This window comes from Culex pipiens, chromosome 3, assembly GCF_016801865.2.
Source record: "Culex pipiens pallens isolate TS chromosome 3, TS_CPP_V2, whole genome shotgun sequence".
NCBI lineage: Eukaryota > Metazoa > Arthropoda > Insecta > Diptera > Culicidae > Culex > Culex pipiens.
The window spans coordinates 95,066,111-95,084,373 of record NC_068939.1 but is presented as its reverse complement, the minus strand read 5'-3'; positions in this window follow the sequence as shown (position 1 = coordinate 95,084,373).

Genomic DNA, 18,263 nt, shown 5'->3' with positions numbered 1-18,263 from the left:
TCTGGTTTAAAAATTTACAACTATTGCATAGTGAAATTTTTTATGTTTTCTGTCACAAATGGAATTACCCACGAGCGTAAAGTGATTTAATAGAATTTTCAAAAAAAATCAGAGACATCCATCCATAGACTAAACAAATCACTATCACACTCTTTCTTAGCTAGCGAAACAATTCTTATTTCAATTTTCTACACCTTTCTTTCCACTATCTACTTAAGCTCAAGCTGTTACGGCTTAGTTTTGCGTTAAATCTATCAAGCCACTTTGAGTGCGAACGCAGATCAAGGCTGAACTTATATAAACAAAACAAATGAATTGAAACACACACACTTACACATTTTTGAAAAAAAAACTCCAGAAACTTGTTTTCGCGCTCTAGATAACACTTAAATACTAACTAACGTATACTTTTAGGCCCCTTCGCATGCATGCCTATATGCACTTTTTAACTCTTACCAAGCCCAATTGCATACAAGGAAAAACGCAAACTATATTAGGAGTTAGGGAAACAAAAACAAAGAAACAAATCAACTGCAGCCTATCTATGCCGCACTAGCAGACACACACAAAAAAAAACACACCATCACACATCTACCAGCCTCGATAGTTTTGAGCATGCTTTTTACGATGGAATAAATAAAAGAACCCCGCTAACCATAAGTGGGTACAAAAACACTAATCGCCTTCTCCTCCCAGAATAAAAAACTAAGAAGATAAAACTAATTTTACATACACACATACACCCACACCCACAATACACATCCTAACAAAACACATGAATTGCAAAGCAGAACTAAAGTAATCAAGTAAGAAAATGAAAATCCTTTTGCCTAGTTTCTTAACTATACACACTATCACCATTATCAGTACTTAGGGATACAGATTTACATTTAATGCACATCCAGCGAAATGAAGTAAAGGGAAGCACACACAAACACACATTAATTATGCTTAAATATATTACCACACACTCGAACACAATTTAAATCCTGAAAGAAAAATTTATATAAGAGTAAAGAAGAAGGAAAAACACAAACGCAGAATCTTTATATTGAGCCACGTATTGCAGAGAAAAGGAATCACGATACATTTATTAGTAGTGGTTAAGTATTTGAAATAAAAACAAACACACACACAGACACACACGAGAGGATTAAAAATGAACCTATAAATAGCACGTAGCAAGTAGTAAAATCTTGCAGAAACTAAAACTAAGAGAGAATTACATGAAACATTGTATAAAATATAGGATACAGGGTATTTCTTGCAATTATAGAGAAAAAAATAACATGTTGATTGACGAACTATTATTATTATAATTATTATTATTGCAAAGAAGATAAAAAAAAACAAATCAAGAATGAATCAATTTAGGAAAGAAAATTATCGCGACGATACCGAGCAGCAACTTTTTCTTTGTGCAAAAAGGGAAAATTCGTTTGGAAAAGTGAAAATACCTAAGGAAATAGTATTCTGTTTTGTGATATGAAATAAAAGTAAGCAGAGAGAAATGGTTTACTATTGAAAACAGAGAAGTAAAAAAAAAACAACCTAGCGGAAAAGTAAGCACAGTCGAAAAAATGGGGAACGGATGAAAATAAAACCAGTGTAAACAATAAAGAAAAATGAAGAATTTAACAGAAACTACACTATATTACTGATATGACTATAACAAATGCAGACAACCAGCAAGGAAAAGAACCCCGGCAATGATTTAAAATAGATTCCTCACACCCTCCAAGTTTGAGTCAGCTGCTGGAACCAACAAGCTCCAAGGTTTCCGTTTCGATGTTTATCTTCCATTTTCGTACCAAGTCAATCCAGGTTCCTCTCCTCCCCTGTTTCGATCATTTTCCTCTCGGTCAAATCTCAGCCAGCGAATGATTTGTTGCATTTGAAGTAAAAACAAAAAAACAGCCAACCCAGCACGGAAAGGTCACAATTGAAGCAAAAAGCAAAGTGTCAAGTTGCCCATTTGTCTGCTAACTTTTGAAATTATGAAATAAAACAAAAAAATATACTAGCTATACAAGTAACATTAATGAACAACCCAAACAAACTAACACAAAGAAAAGAAAGCAGACAAATTACTGTAAAATTCTATTGAAGAATGAAATTAAACTGTAAATTATGCGATATTTAACGCTTCACATATATTTAGCATATAAAAAAAGAAGCCACAAGAAGAATTACCCGATTACAACAAACAAGTATGCAGTAGGAGGCAGGAGAAAAATTATTGAATTAAATCAAATTTTTAGAGAAATATTTTCCTTGGTTTTAATTGCAGGAGAAAATGAGAAACCTTTGACCGACCATCTACCCTCTTTTTTTAACACTCTTTCACGCACACTGTAAAACGGTGCGAAGTCTTTTCTCAAGTGTTCCGACCTCAGGGGTGGGAAATTGGTAGTTTTGGATGGCGAAAAAAACTTTAGTTGCAATTCCAAACTTGATCAAAATAAGCCTATTCAACGAGGATGCTTTCCGCATCAATTCTTCCTTGAACATATTTTGTTTCAACTTTAAATCAAAATTTCAACGCACAAGTAGAGTCAATAGAAAGAATAAAAAATCTTTTCGCCTAACTTTAAGGTATCAATTTTGGACCTTTCAAGAAGAACACTTGAATGAGCTGAGCATTGTTTGCGCTAAAGTTTTCACTTTTACTGGCTCTAACCGACAGTGATGTTTGGTTCCTTTCCGTTTACACAATAATTACGAAATGGAAAGATAAAACGATTAAAACATACATGGAGGAAACTTTAATTATTGCGACAATATCGTATTATAATAAAACAAAAAGATAATTAAAAATTGAAATGAAGCCTTAAAAATGTATATGCATCACAAAACACAATGCCAAATGTGCATGACTTAACGATATGGAAAGAAAAACAAACAATTGAAGTGGTCCCATATAAAAAACACAATCCAAGTTCCAAAAACAACCTGCTAAAGATGGATTACACACAAAATCGTAGACTTAACAACAGGAAAAGTCAAACCATGCCCTTCTATTCGACCATTTGAATGGTTTCAATCAAAGAATTTTCTCTTAAACTACATGATAAAACTAATAATTCTATGAAGAAAAAATAACAAACGTAAATCACTAACACACACTTGCTACATGAAGATGTTGGAATCGAACTGAATCTATGCAAATAGTAATTCGCAATTCCCACACTTGCAAACAAACAAACAAACACACACATACAGACAGCAAAAAGAACCCGACAAAGAATGGCATATGAACAAAAAAAGGCTAATTTCACCCACACAAGCAAAGCCCCCCACCATAGAAACTGATCAACTAAGTTCGTTCGGTGTCATTTGAACATGACTTACTCAAAACTCCAAAAGTCCTTCTAGAAAAATGCACGTTTCCATTCATTCTTCCGTTTAATCTAGTTCACCACACATGGGTTGCGTTCCGAGAGTCCCGTTTTGATTGTTATTTTGCGCAACTCAATTTAGATTGAGCGCTCCACACTTCAAGATACTGCATATACACATGAAAGCATGAATTTATTTGGAGAGTTAAATAAATGAGCGAAGAAAATGGGAGAAATGAGGATAGTACATAAAATATATATATATTTATAAAAGTAAAATTATTTATATTGAAAGAAACACTTAAAAACAAATGTAAAAAGAACTATGATCTAAATTTTAAGTACAACAGTATTAGAGTAATCATAAATAAAAAAAATATTAAAAATGATACTGGAACTAGTTTAAATTGATCTATTATTTAACGCAGAACAAATATTCATAACATCCATTTTGAACTCCTAAGCGAAGTACTTAGTATTCATGAAACGCCCTTGAGAATAGGTAATTTCAATGAAATTTTATGAAATTATGCTAGAACCACACGATAAAGGCAACCAAACAATTGAGGAAATGAAAAAAAATATATTCAAAAGTCATATCAGGCAAACTCTAAAGTAAACTTTTAAAAAGTAAAACTAATAGTGAAAATCAGCTAACAGTCATCATTTTGAGTTTTAGGAAAATTTTATACGTACTCGTTCAAAAGAAGCAAGTCGAAATATATCACGCTCCGCCAAAGTAAAACAAAAAAGTATCAATCGCACATGCCCCCTTAAAGTATCACCAAAAAACTATAAACACACACACAAACTCACACCGACATTCACTCACCTTTCGTACAGAAGAAGCAAACGTCAATCTTCTGCATATTGGCACAGCAAGTTTCTTTTTCGTACCTTCGTTTTCACACTCACACACATTCATCACCACTCCGAACACAAACACATAGAAAAAATGAACTGCAGAGAGCGAGAGAGGATTTACTAAATAGGGAGTCAAAACAAACTAAAAACGCGTACTAATCAATTACAAACCGATACAAAACAAGAGAAAAGTCACACTATATAACTAACACAGCTACAGCGAGCAAAACTCTATTGAATTATAATAAAAAGAAGTATTTCCTTAAACAAAACAAACAAACACACACAAACCATATTAAATGCGAGTAACACAACTATGAGGAGAATAATTAGGGAAAAATGCATAAAGCCAGTACCACTATAATAGCACTACCCCCGGAACGAAGAAGAAGAGGAGGAAGAAAACGCATGTAACAAAATAGATAACACAGCAACAACAACAAAAAACGGATGGCTTCATACTGAATGGAAGTTCCCATATTGACCTTAAACCAATTCAAACGAAAACAACATGCATACAAACACAATGGAGAAAACAAAAAAAGGAAAACTCTTCTGTACGGAAAAGGAGAAAGGTGAAAGCAACTATATTTGACCACACTTTATACACAAGAAAAGAAAAAAAACACACTAAAATATACAATAATTATTATTTAAGACAAATTATATCTATCAAACTTTTGTCATCAATTAAATTAATATTTAACTAAAAAATGCGATAAAACAGGAATATTGATACTAACATTTGGCTGGCGATCGACATGCCCAAGGGGGGGAGGTGACCCCGAGCAGAGTTGGAGTGGGAATCCCAAACAAATCGCACCTTCCCAACTATCTCATCTCACTTTCTTCTTGACACACGGTGGTGACCAATCCCTGGTTCTGCCCGGGTCGTCGCCCCAGCCGGGCGGCCGAGTTTGTCCGATTTAGAGACTTACATTCTTATTAGTGAAAAAAACAAGTAACAAAAAAATGCGGTAAAACTAAGGAAAAGAGCTAAGAGAATTAAAACATCCCGATGCGAAAGAGATTTAAAAACATATTTAAGCAGTAAGCAGCTGGAGAAGAGAAGAAAAATGTCGTTACGATGCACTGAAGTGAATGCAAAAATGTAAAAGTAAATGAATAAAATGCCAAAAAAACAACTTGTTTAGTTAAAAACAACTAGAAGAAAAGTAAGCGAAGAGAAGTTAAAACTATTAAAAAATGAGAAAAACAGAAAAAAAACAAAAAAGCCATTTTATTGATAAAGAATGAAGGAAATCGATTACTTATTATCAATTATTATTAGAAAGGAGACAAACGCAGCAGAAACGTAATCACTAACTAATTTTATATTTGAATTATTACTTATTGATTATTATGGTTCTATTAAAAATATTATTATTATTACTGCAAACGCAAAATAAAACACGATACAGAGGAAAGAACACGGAAAATCATTGAATAATTTTGTATAGTGGAAAAACTGAGCCAGTCCCCACTGGAGGCCGTCCCGAAAATTCAGAATTTAGTCAAACAAATGCTCTTGTACTTAACATAATTACCAAAGTTAAGAGAATACGTTTTGTTCACGAGTAAATATCTTACGTAATCCGAGTAGTGAAGGCGGCGCCACGTAGCATTTGCATTACCCAAAAAAAAATCCATAAAAGAAAAAAAATACATAACGGAATACAGGAATCAGCGTGAAATAACGGCATTTTTATTATGTTACCTTAGTACTTATAGCGCTGCTACCCGCTGCATACAATTAGAGTGCGCCATGCCAAGTAGAAGTTGATTGCAAAGTTAGAACTCACTAAACACATATACACACAGGACATGCTAAACACGAAGCATAAGTAGGAAGAGCAGCAGTGTAAAGAGATGGCAACACTGCTTTCCACATACCGAGAGAGAGAGAGAGAGGAAAAGAACAAACAGTTACTAAAAAGGATGCGATGAAAAGTGACGACGATTTGGCCACGCGGAAGACTGGCTCTGTTTTACTCCAAAGATCAAATATATTATTATATATGAAGAAACATATTATTAACTTTATAACAAAAGAAAAAGTAACAAAATAAAGTTAAAAATACACTTTTACCTCTTTGCCTATTACTATTGAGAAATAACTCCCTGAATTTTGCTTGAACTAACTTCGTGTTTGAAACATTCGGAGGCGCATCATCACCGGTAGTCGTGCCTACTGTAGACTCCACAAGACCCTATTATGGTCTGGTCACCTTTTCTGGCGTACAAAGTACACCATGTACGAAATGCTGATAAGACCGGTCGTCCTCTATGGGCACGAGACGTGGACGTTGGTCGAGAAGGACCTGCAAGTGCTTGAAGTTTTCGAACGGCGAGTGCTTGAGACGACGAAATTTCGAAGTCACTCACACAGTCTTTGACTTCCCTCTGGAAATACGATCGCTCAAAAAACGGTCGTTTGACATTCTACAGAGATTCCAATAATTTCTCCCGTGATCGCAGTCATATGACTTCTGTCACCACGCAGCAAACACATGGAGGAGAGAGACACAAACGAGAGAAAGAGAACGTTGTCTCATTCGGGCGGCTTGAGTGGTGCTTATTTTTCGTTCGTTTCGCCTTTGTGTTTACGTTCACCGACCGTCGCCAAGCAATGCCGATGTGTGTCAGCGATCAGATTTGGTTTTGTGAAATGATCGATAACAGAAAGTTCTATCAAATATCGAGCAGTCCCATTCAGTGATAGAAAGTAGAAACGCGACGGAGGGGGGCACAACGTGCAAAACGGTTGAAACAAGTGGAAGAAAATCTGAACAGTGTGGGGCTTCCGAGTCGGAATTGGAGAGAAGCAACCCCAAACCGAGTTTGATTGCAACACATCTGAAGTAGGGTGACAAGAAAAATTAAAAAAAAATGGAAATTCTCAAGAGATACCGCTAGGCTCGATTCATAAATTACTGTGCCAATTTGGAGTCACTTTTTATCGTAGAAATCAATATGGGGAAAATCGGGAACTTATATGCAGAAAAAGATCGTTTCAGTATTGTTCTGCCAGGTGGCGCAGATCTCACCCAAAATTGCCCAAGTGTGAGATTCTAGTAGGAAATTCAATTTCTACAACTTTTTCGAAGGGTGCAAAACGATCCAAGTTTATCCAGAAAAAAATCTATTAAATCAATACTTCCCATTCCCTTGAAAATTTTGTAAATTGCCTTGGAATTATCGAAAATCAAGCGACAATATACATTTTCTTAACTTATTAGCACTGGGCTGGTTATACCAGTGCGATAATTTAGTGGCAAAATAGATAACCGAAACCGAAATCTAGCGTGACAAAATTGATAGCGGCAACACGTTAAAATTTAGAGCTTTGGTGTCGTTGGGAAAAATGATTAGGATCAATAGGGGCATATTTAAGTATGGTGGACATTAGGGTGGTTCAGAATTTTGATTTTGGCGGGATGACGAGATAGCGCTTCGGTTCGCACCATTCTGAGCAACTTTGCTTTCACAAAGCTCTATCTTCAAACGGGAAGTTTCTAGAGCCATTTTTGTAATTTAGGTTAAGATGTTTGTGAAACTATTAGTTTTTTGAATTTATCAACTCAATTTTATGTCGTAGCCAGTAGATATTTTCTAGACATTTGTAAAGCTTATCTAAATACACTAAAAGAGCGAAATCGGACCTTTTAAACGAAAGTTAAACGACAAACAAGACGCCATTTTGAAATGTGAATAACTTGAAAAGGTGGTAGAGTTTGACCTCGTTCTTGAAAGCATCTGAAAGTACACATTCTAAAGTACATTTCTGGAGTTTTTTTTTAAAAAAAAAAAAAAGGTCCAATAAACCAAATTTCCAGTTTTTGCTTTTTAGGTGTTTTTGAAACTGCCTTGAGTCAGGTCAAGGGTGTTAAAAAACACCCAAAAAGCAAAAAAAAATTGGTTATGAGCATGAGCATGAGCATGAGAGACCACCCATGGTTGTCCTTCTCCGTTGCTGAACAGGACCGTTGTATGCTATCAGCAAAACCAATCATACGCTTCAACGATCTAGTGGTGTTTCCCTTATCAACAGCATGCATGAATGCGCCGAAAAGATAAAACACCAAGGTCGCTGAAACACGAATGTGTGCAAATAGGTAACAGTCATTGGCCACCAACGGCGCCCGCCATGTCAGTTTGTAGATCTCGAGGGAACGGGACGGGAATGTTAGTTAGCACAGGCTGCTACCAAGGGTGGGTTCTATACGATATCCACACCCCCGCGTGTGCCGGAAAACTACTTCTACTTGGGATTTTGTTAGTAGGGAAGGGTAATGGTCAGGATTCATCATAGAAGATGATGATGTGACCCAAATAATCGTATATTTTTTATTAGATAGTTTATATATTATTCTCAAGGCAAGCAATCGGATGCTGCTGTTGAGACAATTCCCGTTTATTTCATATGGAATTATATAAATGGTATATATCTTAGGCAGCCGGCTGTGGAAAGATAGAACCGATATTATGTTTAATTATTTAGAAAGATATTAAACTCCGCGTAACACTGGTAACACGAGTTGCTGCTAAATGACGCGTATATGAATGATTTATCAGGCCATACTTAAAACATTAGGCGGGAATTTGTATAGTCGCGGGGAGGAGGGTCTTGAAACCTCAAACGAATTATCTCAACAAACATTACCGGATGGTCCTACTCTTACACCGATAAACACGCAAATACTCTAACTAACTACCGATCGAAAGTCCGAGAAAAGTAAACGAACGAAATCGCGACGTAGGTAAATCAAGCAGCAGAAACTAGATTGTATTTGAAATTGAAATAAGGATAACGATTGGAATTTTTTCACCGGAAATAAGTCTATTACGATGGTTAAGATGATCGATCGGTGCCACACACCCGCGACTACAACAACAATGTCAAAATGGCGATGGCTACCTGGACGCGCGAGTGGTCTAAACTTTCACGAAAATGTATATGCTTCATTTAAGACAATTTACTATACTAAACTAAATAGTGTCAAACAAAAAAGTGACCGACCACCGGGGGTTGAGTGTATGCTGTGAACAACATTCAGAAACCTATCCTTAATGTCAAATTGTACGCCCTAATCAAGGTTTTTCATCAAATCGATCTTAGTAACATAAATCTACATAAAACGCGATAATAAAAATAAAAAATGTAACGTTTTACGTTCACAAACGATCTCTAAATGATAAAAAAAACCGTACGAATACACTATCTATTAGAAATTTTATATGTACACCAAGGGTTATTTTGAGTCTGTCATGACCTTTCGTAAATTCTAACACACTCTCACAAAGCAAGCCGTATGCGCCATACAGCGCAAAACGGCTCGCATCTCTTTTCTTATTGGGACAAACGTCAAGCCCCAAAAAAGAGAAAAAACACTAATACAAACACATCTCTCAAACTCGCTCACTCTCACGAACATGCATTCACGCAAACAAAGCATATCCCCATCAGGCTTGCCACACGTACAGATATTTTTGGCACATACCAAACACTCAATCAAGTATAACTTTAAAGAAAAACGTTTTTATCAAAAACTTAACAAGTAAAAAGATGCAAAAAATGTTTATCTTTTTAGTGCAGTTTACAAAAACTACTCAAGTGTATTTTAACTGTAAAAATAATTCGTTTGAGTGTTTGGTCTGTGCCAAAAATATCTGTACTTGTGGCAACGCTGATCCCCATACCAAGTCGGAACAAACTCACCGGATGTCTGCCACTCCGTAAGAGCGGTCGGAGGTGACCCGTTGTCCGCAAAGCATCCGACACTCCCACGCATTTCGCTGAGGAGAGCGTTTTTTTCGTCTGCGCAAAACCAGCACACGCAGGAGCAGGACACACACACACTTGCAGATTTTTCTCCTCTCTTCCTTTTTCTCCACCCTTCCTGCTCTTGCTGATCGCAGTAGGCCGAGAGCACACACACACAACATTCGCAAAAAAAAGCTATTCAAACTTCGTCCGACGATTTAACTAAACTAAGCCAATCCAAGCCTTTTTTTCCTTCCTCGAACTTTTCCATTTCCTCCGTAAAATTCACTTGTGACGCACATTCCTTTTTCGTTGATTGAATCGCCAAATTAAATCTTTCAAATTCAATTTAAAGATCTCAAACATCCAAAACATAAACTTCACACAGCCCGCACGCATACAAAAGTAGAGTGCGCACGCCAAGCCCCTCCGCCGCCTTGGCGTTCTCACTAATACAATCAAAATGTTGAAAAATGTTTTCGGGCTTGGCGACGCCATTGAAAAAACTCAAACAAAATTGCTCGAAAATGCACTTATATTATGGATTTTTTTCAAAAACTCCATCTTTCCCGAATGGACGAAACACTTCTACAGCAAATGATACACTTTCAGAATCGAAAATCCAGTTTTAAACATGAAAAAAATCGAAAATAATCAAGCGCGACTTCTAGGCAAGACCACGTCTGGAGAGTGTTGCCAGACCCCTCGAAAAAAAAAAAAAAATTGGTTATTGGACCTTTAAAAAAACTCCAGATTTGCTCAAAATAACTCGGAGGTCTTTTTTGTTCAACTAATTTAATCTCAAATTGAAAATGAGCATTTTAAAATCGTTTTTAGCCCATAACCTTTGATAGAATTGATCAAAATTTGTTTTTCAAGAATAAAAATGTTTATTTTGATAATCTCTATCCCGGGACCGTGGTGTAGGGGTAAGCGTTACAACGCAAGCAGAACACCCTTTTTGTAAAAGTCTGCGTTGTAACGTCATGAAATGTAAAGAGGCAGCCTCTGTTAACACCTTAACTTTTTTCACAAAGCAATGATGTCATGCGAATCAGCAGTCGTTTTTTTACTTAAAAAAACATGAAAAAGTCCATGTTATGTTGATCCACAGAACAGAATCATAGTCTTTTCAAAAATATTGAAGAAACAAAATTCTGCTCAGTTGTAACGCTAACGCTACATATTCACTCGTAGAACATAAATCAAACAATTCTTATGGCTAAATCTGTCAAAAAGTTGAGGTTTTTTCTTTCATTGATCGAAAAATTTCACGAATGTTTCATGTTTTAACATTGGAAATCGGACCATTAGTTGCTGAGATATCGACATTAGAAAATGGCGGGTTGTTTGGGTGAGACTTAGAAAACTTCAATTTTCCTGTTTCTTTTTCTTAATGCCGCTGTATCTTAGCAACCAGAGATCCAATCATCAAAGTCTCTTAGACAATTCTATAGCCAATTTTCTGAACTTTTCCAAAAAATATTATTAGAAATTGTCACTTATGATCACTAATTTTAAAACTAAAACAACTGCAAATATTTTGCTAAAATCAAACTTTCGGTGCCTATATCTTAAGGGCTCTGTTTTCAAGATGTAGGGACCGAAGGTTTGATTTTAGCGAAATATTTGCAGATTTTTGAGTTTATAAAGTTCTTATAATATTTGTTGGAAAAGTTCAGAAAATTGGCTATAGAATTGTCTAAGAGACTTTGATGATTGGATCTCTGGTTGCTAAGATACAGCGGCTTTAAGAAAAAGAAACAGGAAAATTGAAGTTCAAAAAACGTGTAAAGTACTTTTCGATAGTAAATTCAATTTTAATCAAAAATAATTCAAATTTGTTTTGCATGAATGTATAACTCAGCGGCAGTTTTTTGACCATGGTTCTCAGTGACTCAGAAAAGTTGCGGGTTTTTGTCCCCTAAAACATATCAAAAAATCTCGAAGATAACAAAATACGTATTTTGGGAAATTGATTTAAAAAAAAAAAGTTGATTGAAACATCTGCAATTTTTTTCTCCGTGTACCTATTTTTCTCAATAGTCCTCAACAATACCTACAACTTTGCTGAAGACTCCAAATTGATCAAAAAGTTCACTCAAAAGTTACAGCTGTAACTTTGTACCATTTTTGTATGGACAGCTGTCAAAGTTGTATGAAGTCTTGTATCGGTGAACCAATGACTAAAAATAGCTTATTAAGTCATAGAGAAGGCCCCCACAAAGTTTGAGCCAAATCAAAAAATACAAATAAAATCATTAACTGGTTCATTGTTTTATGCTCAAATTTGTATCTGAGCAATGGGTTGCTATATTTTCATGACAAATTTGTGAAAAGAAAAAAAAATTATCCGGTCGTCTTTACTTTTCCAGCATCAATTTTGAAGTAATTTTAAAGAAAGCTGTAGTCACCACCATAAGTTTATAGACGCATGCTTAATTATTTTGGTTTTAACTTCAAATTAATTTTGTATTTAATTTCTCTTGCATTTTAAATTATTTATATGTTAAGTGATGCAACCTCTTTACTCTTTTCATGTTTGTTTTTTGTCTCAATTTTTGATGATTTTTTTTTTCTTGAGATCAACATACGACACAGTTGCAGGGAACTTGTTGAGAGCCTAGCCTAACGCACCTATCAACATATTTTTCAACGAAATCAGGCCTACTAGGATTGTAGCGAAGAAATTTATCCCCCCCCCCCCCTCTCCCTAGAGCGTGACATACTTTATGGATGACGCCTAACAGATATCATTCATTATTTCAAAGCCAGTCCGAAATTATCATCATTTGTTAAATTTTAATTTTCTCACGAGAGAATAATACTTTTAAATGTGCTTGAAATGTGCCTTTCATATTCAACCACGTGGCTTACTATGGTGCAGCCAAACACGTCCCTCAAACAACACCAACATACACGAGTCAACAGCAAGCATCTCTGACATGCAACGGTGCTGAGCTTTGAATTAAAATGCCAAAAGGAATAAAATAAGGTGGCAAGAATGCCAAAAACATGCAACCGTGAAAGCGAGTGACTTTGAACAATTTTTGAAACATTTTTTTCTTCGGTCTTCGGTTGCAAAATTTCACTCTGTTCAGAAATTCAAAAAAATCGCCTTCACGCATTTGAAGGGTACAATTCTCATCCTATCCCAAAACGCCCGGTCCATCCTAACTGACCAACCGACGACGATGGCAGGGACTGGCCATGAGTGCTGGAAATGCTGTTTGATGCCCTTCACTTTCTGCGCTGCCTGCCACCCACCGTTTTAACTTATGACTGAATTACATGGGAGTTGAAACGTTTTATAGCTCACTGAATATTTTATGCGAAATAGCACAGTTGTCGACACGGTTTGCATGAGTTATGTGAACGCTGCGGGCACGAACGGGGAGAGTTTTCACGATTTGTGCTGCAAAGTGTTATAACATACTTTTTCAAAACAGATTGGACCTTTACAGATTTGTGTGTTATGTAGTATTTATGTAAGGATAACAGATATCGAAACACTTTTGAGTTCATGCATTTTTAGATGCTGATTTTTAAATTCAAAAGTTGTTTATCAAAACATTAAATCGTTGAAGCAATCAACACATAATTCTTCATATAAAATTTGGAGAAAACTCAGTCGGCTATGTCTAAATATTTTTGGAAAAAGAAATCAAAGTACACGTGTTTCCGGGGACTCAAAACTTCTTGCTCCCCCGCGATATGAGCCTACGGAATCATTTTTATCAATTTTTGTAGGCCAGTTTTATTAAATTGTTCGATTTTTCATGTTAAAAACATTTAAACAGGACATTTGAAAAGGGTGTAAAAAATTACAATTGTTCAGTTTGCAATGGTTCGTGAAATCGGATTTGCATCATATTTTGGATTCTCTTCGTAACCCATTAAAATGCTTCTAAGAAATCGAAAATTGCTCAAAAGGAACCAGAGTTACGACTGACACAAGTTTGCGTTGTCCCGTAACGCCAATTTTTTGGTCAAGGCACGAATTCAAAAAAAGGTGCTCATTTCTCGTGTCTAGAAGCAAATCGTGTATCAATTCAGTTTTTTTTTAATCTAGACAACATCGACCTACCTGAATCCAAATTGGCCTGTTGGTTTTACTGATTCTCAAAGGGAAGCGAGATATTCAAGATGGCGTCTTATAAGGCGGCTGAATGGAAAACCACCATAAAAGGATTTTTAAGTTCAATCAACTCGTCAAATTTAACTAACTCGAATACAAACTCTTGAATACTTCAAAGTATTCAGGTAATGTTAAATTCAAGATGGCGGAAAAATTAAAAATTGATTGACTGTTACACCTCTGAAAAAAAACAAATTTTCTGGCTTCACCATATTGGCCGCCATCTTGAATTTTCTGAGTATTTTGGAGTATTCTAGGGTTCATATTCGTGTTCAGCAACCCTTAGTAGAGTGTAACCTATTCATTGCCGGTTATATTTGTTTATAAAAATATCGAATATTCCAGCTCCGCTATATTGGCCGCCATCTTGGATTGCACATTCCCTGAGCACTTTGGAGTATTCTATGGCTCTTATTCAAGTTCAGCGACCCCAAATTAGTTAAAGTTGACTAGTCAGTAGAGATTCTCACAATTGCAAAACCATCTTTTGCAAAATGTCTGCGTTGTCTCGTCACGAAAAGAAGTACCTGTCAAATAAACAAAATTTGACGAAATTGGTTGATCCAGGAAGCAAAATCTCAACAACTGTAGAAATTTCAACAACTGTAGAAAAGGTTTTTTATTCCAAAACTCACTAGGAAAGCAGAGTTCTTAACTTTTGTGCATAAAAATCAAAATTATCCAATTGTACGATGTTGTCCCGTCACGCTACATTTGTATCTCTATTGACTCAAACTTTGTGTTTTTAAATGTTTGCTGGAGTGAATCTTATTGGAAATTTAATGTACTTTCCAAATATGTATAAACATTGGTACCTTTCCCACAGATTTTAAGGTTATCCGCAAAAAAACTGAAATGACATTAGGCCGTCCCAAAAAAAAAATAAAAAGTTGTCAAATCTTTGGTGCTCACCCCTAGAATAATAGATTAGGATGACCGGAACAATGTTTTCATACAACAAAAAATTCCCAAAAATGGTTTACAGATAAAAGTGCATATTTCGAGTATTTTTCAGAAATGCGCGTAACAATCATACTAAAGTCATTCAAATTTGGTCGCCTTGGGCTTCAAGTTATAGTTTAATGTCCCCTGAACAAATTCCTGTACAGACATAGTCCATAAAAGCTTGTGTTTGGGCATAGCAAGGCGTATTAGGGAGAAAAAATGGTGTTTTTTATCTAAAAAAATTCAAAAATCACTCCCCAAACGAGCCAAAAAAATTGCAGCCAAAACTAATACATTAAGCTTACACGAAATTTTACGGAGATCATTTTGCTTTTTTGAACATTCAATTTATGTCCACGCAAAGCCGAGATATTTGCATTTTAGTGAACAAAAGTGCCGAATTTTCAAAATTCTTAGTATATAAGCGTTTTTAGCATAAAACATTGGCTACTATGATTGCAAACGGGAAGGCATATATTTTGGATATTTTTATTTTGTTCACTCAAAAACGATATTTGTTAATAACATTTCATGAAAAAACATGAGATTTTCTCACAATGTGACGTAAACGACAAATAATCATAAATCAAAATTAATTTTATTGAAATTCATATCTCCAAGCTGTGAACCGATTTTTCTTTTGCATGTACATTCGAATGAAACCAATTCATTCATTAAAAAAACTCATTTTTTTCAAAAATAGTTACCCATAAGAGCTTTATTTGTTCATATCGAGAAGATCACAGAGCAGTACTTATAAATATGTCGTTTACGTCACATTGTGAGAAAATCTCATGTTTTTTCATGAAATGTTATTAACAAATATCATTTTTGAGTTAGCAAAATAAAAATATCCAAAATATATGCCTTCCCGTTTGTAATCATAGTCGGCAATGTTTTATGCCAAAAAACGCTTATATACTAAGAATTTTGAAAATTCGTCACTTTTTGTTCACTAAAATACAAATATCTCGGCTTTGCGTGGACATACATTGAATGTTGTAAAAGCAAAATGATATCCGTCAAATAATAATAAGCTGAATGAATTAGTTTTGGCTGCAAAATGTTTTGGGGAGTGATTTTTGAAATTTTTTAGATAAAAAATACAAATTTTTCTCCCTAATACGCCCTGCTATGCCCAAACAAAAGCTTTTATGGACTATGTCTGTACAGGAATTTGGTCAGGGGACAATAAACTATAACTTGAAATCCAATGCGACCAAATTTGAATGACTTTAGTATGATTGTTACGCGCATTTCTGAAAAATACTCGAAAATGCACTTTTTTCATTCAAGCTCCGCGCGCGAGTTGTACACCATTTTTGAGATTTTTTTTTTGTTGTATGAAAACATTGTTCCTGACATCTTAATCTATCATTTTAGGGGTGAGCATCAAAGATTTGACAACTTTTCATTTTTATGGGACGCCCTAATGGACATTGAGTGGGCAATGTTTTGGAAATACAAGTCTTTACGTTAATTATACAATTTTGAAAAACTATGGAAATTTTCTAAACTATATTTGTTCTTAAAATAATTTGAAAAAATATTGAAAACTTATGCATCCGAGTACAATTTTTGTTGTTCAGTTAGTTTGAATGTTTCCTTTCGGTTAAAATGCTTAGTCAGAGAGAAAACTTTTCGTAATGTGACCAGTTGTAGGTAAACTTTTCCTATTTGTGCTAGTTCTTCTCGATCAAAACAACGCTCAGGACAAAGAACCGTTCGCTTCTCTCATTCCAGTAATCAAACAAAATAAACTATTCTGAAATATATCGCGATAACTGAGATTACAAAACAGTAATGGGACAGGGAAAGGGGGGTAGTGAGCTTTCGGAAGGCCTTTTTTCGACAACTCCAACTCCAACTAGGCTGCCGATACGGTAATGGCTGTTTTCACATGGACTAGTTTTGCTTTTGAAGCCGGGGTGAGAACAAAAAAGAATAAAAGGGCGGGCATTAGTTATAGAAGCGTGGAAAACAAGTCACTAACGGCTGCAGAATGTATGAAGTCTTGCTAAAAAAAATGGCTGGGTGGGGGGTGTTAGTATAGGGTAGGGAGGGGTGGTGCGAACAAACTACAAACAGTTGGCAGCGGCAGCAGTGTGTGAAAGGCTGGCAGTTACATAATATTTACAGTGCGAAGCATTTGGTCTTGGCGCGCAAACAACGGCGAAAGGTGCCGAGTGTGATTGCTGGGGCCACAATACGGGGAGTCGTCCCAGAACTAGGACCAAACACCCTGGAACAGCAGAGGGGTTAGCATAAAAGCGTTTTCGTAAACATGTTGTTTGTCTTTAGCAGCAGCCTATGTGGACCAGCAGCCACGGCGAGGTGGTTTCTCGGGGAGAACCTGGGGAACGACCATAGTGAGATACAGATAGGACCATGGCCCCACCAGTTAACATGGGGGAAAGTTGGGGAAGGGATTCGAATGGGAAAATTGTTTACAGCCGCGACACAAAGTCACATTCATTTGGCTCATAAATCTGATCCATGGCATGGCACGGCATGGTGGCTCCAGGATGGCACCGACCGATGATTGTGTCATATAGCGGAACAAAAAAAACAGTCTAACATAAATCCAAATGAACTGTGAAATGTCAGCACAAAATCAAAATACGAATTAAATCAAGATTGTTTAGAGCTTTGCAAAATAAGCGCATTAACGATTGTTTATTGCTGTTTCTTGGAATAAATTTGTGTTTATAGGGTGTGGAAATTGTTTTTTAAAACACAAAAATCATTTTCATTCCATGGACATAAATTTGGATACGAGTTGCTTATTTTTTTACAGTGAACACATCTTTTCATTAAATTCCAAAAAGCCACAAATTGAAGCAAATTTTTGAAAGTGTTATAAGACAACTAAAAACGGATAATGCTAACGCCAATTTTGAATAAAGCTTTTGTCTGATTTTTTTTTTTTTTCAAAAAAAATCCCACAAAGTTAGGAAACAAACAAATAAAAGGTTGAAATAAACGAAGGGGCAAAACAATCATTGAAAAAAGGTAAATCGAATCGAATGTAAATGCGAAATATTTATAGTAAAACGTTTATTTGAGCATTTCTTCCCCTCCTGCACTTTTTTTTTGGTATATAAATGAAGTCAGAGTTGAAGTTTTAGTTGGATTCGGTGGAGTATTTTTTTCAAGAGTTGAGATGGCAGTTGGAGTCACTAAATCTCAGAAAGCGAAGTTTGGGGCTCTCTGA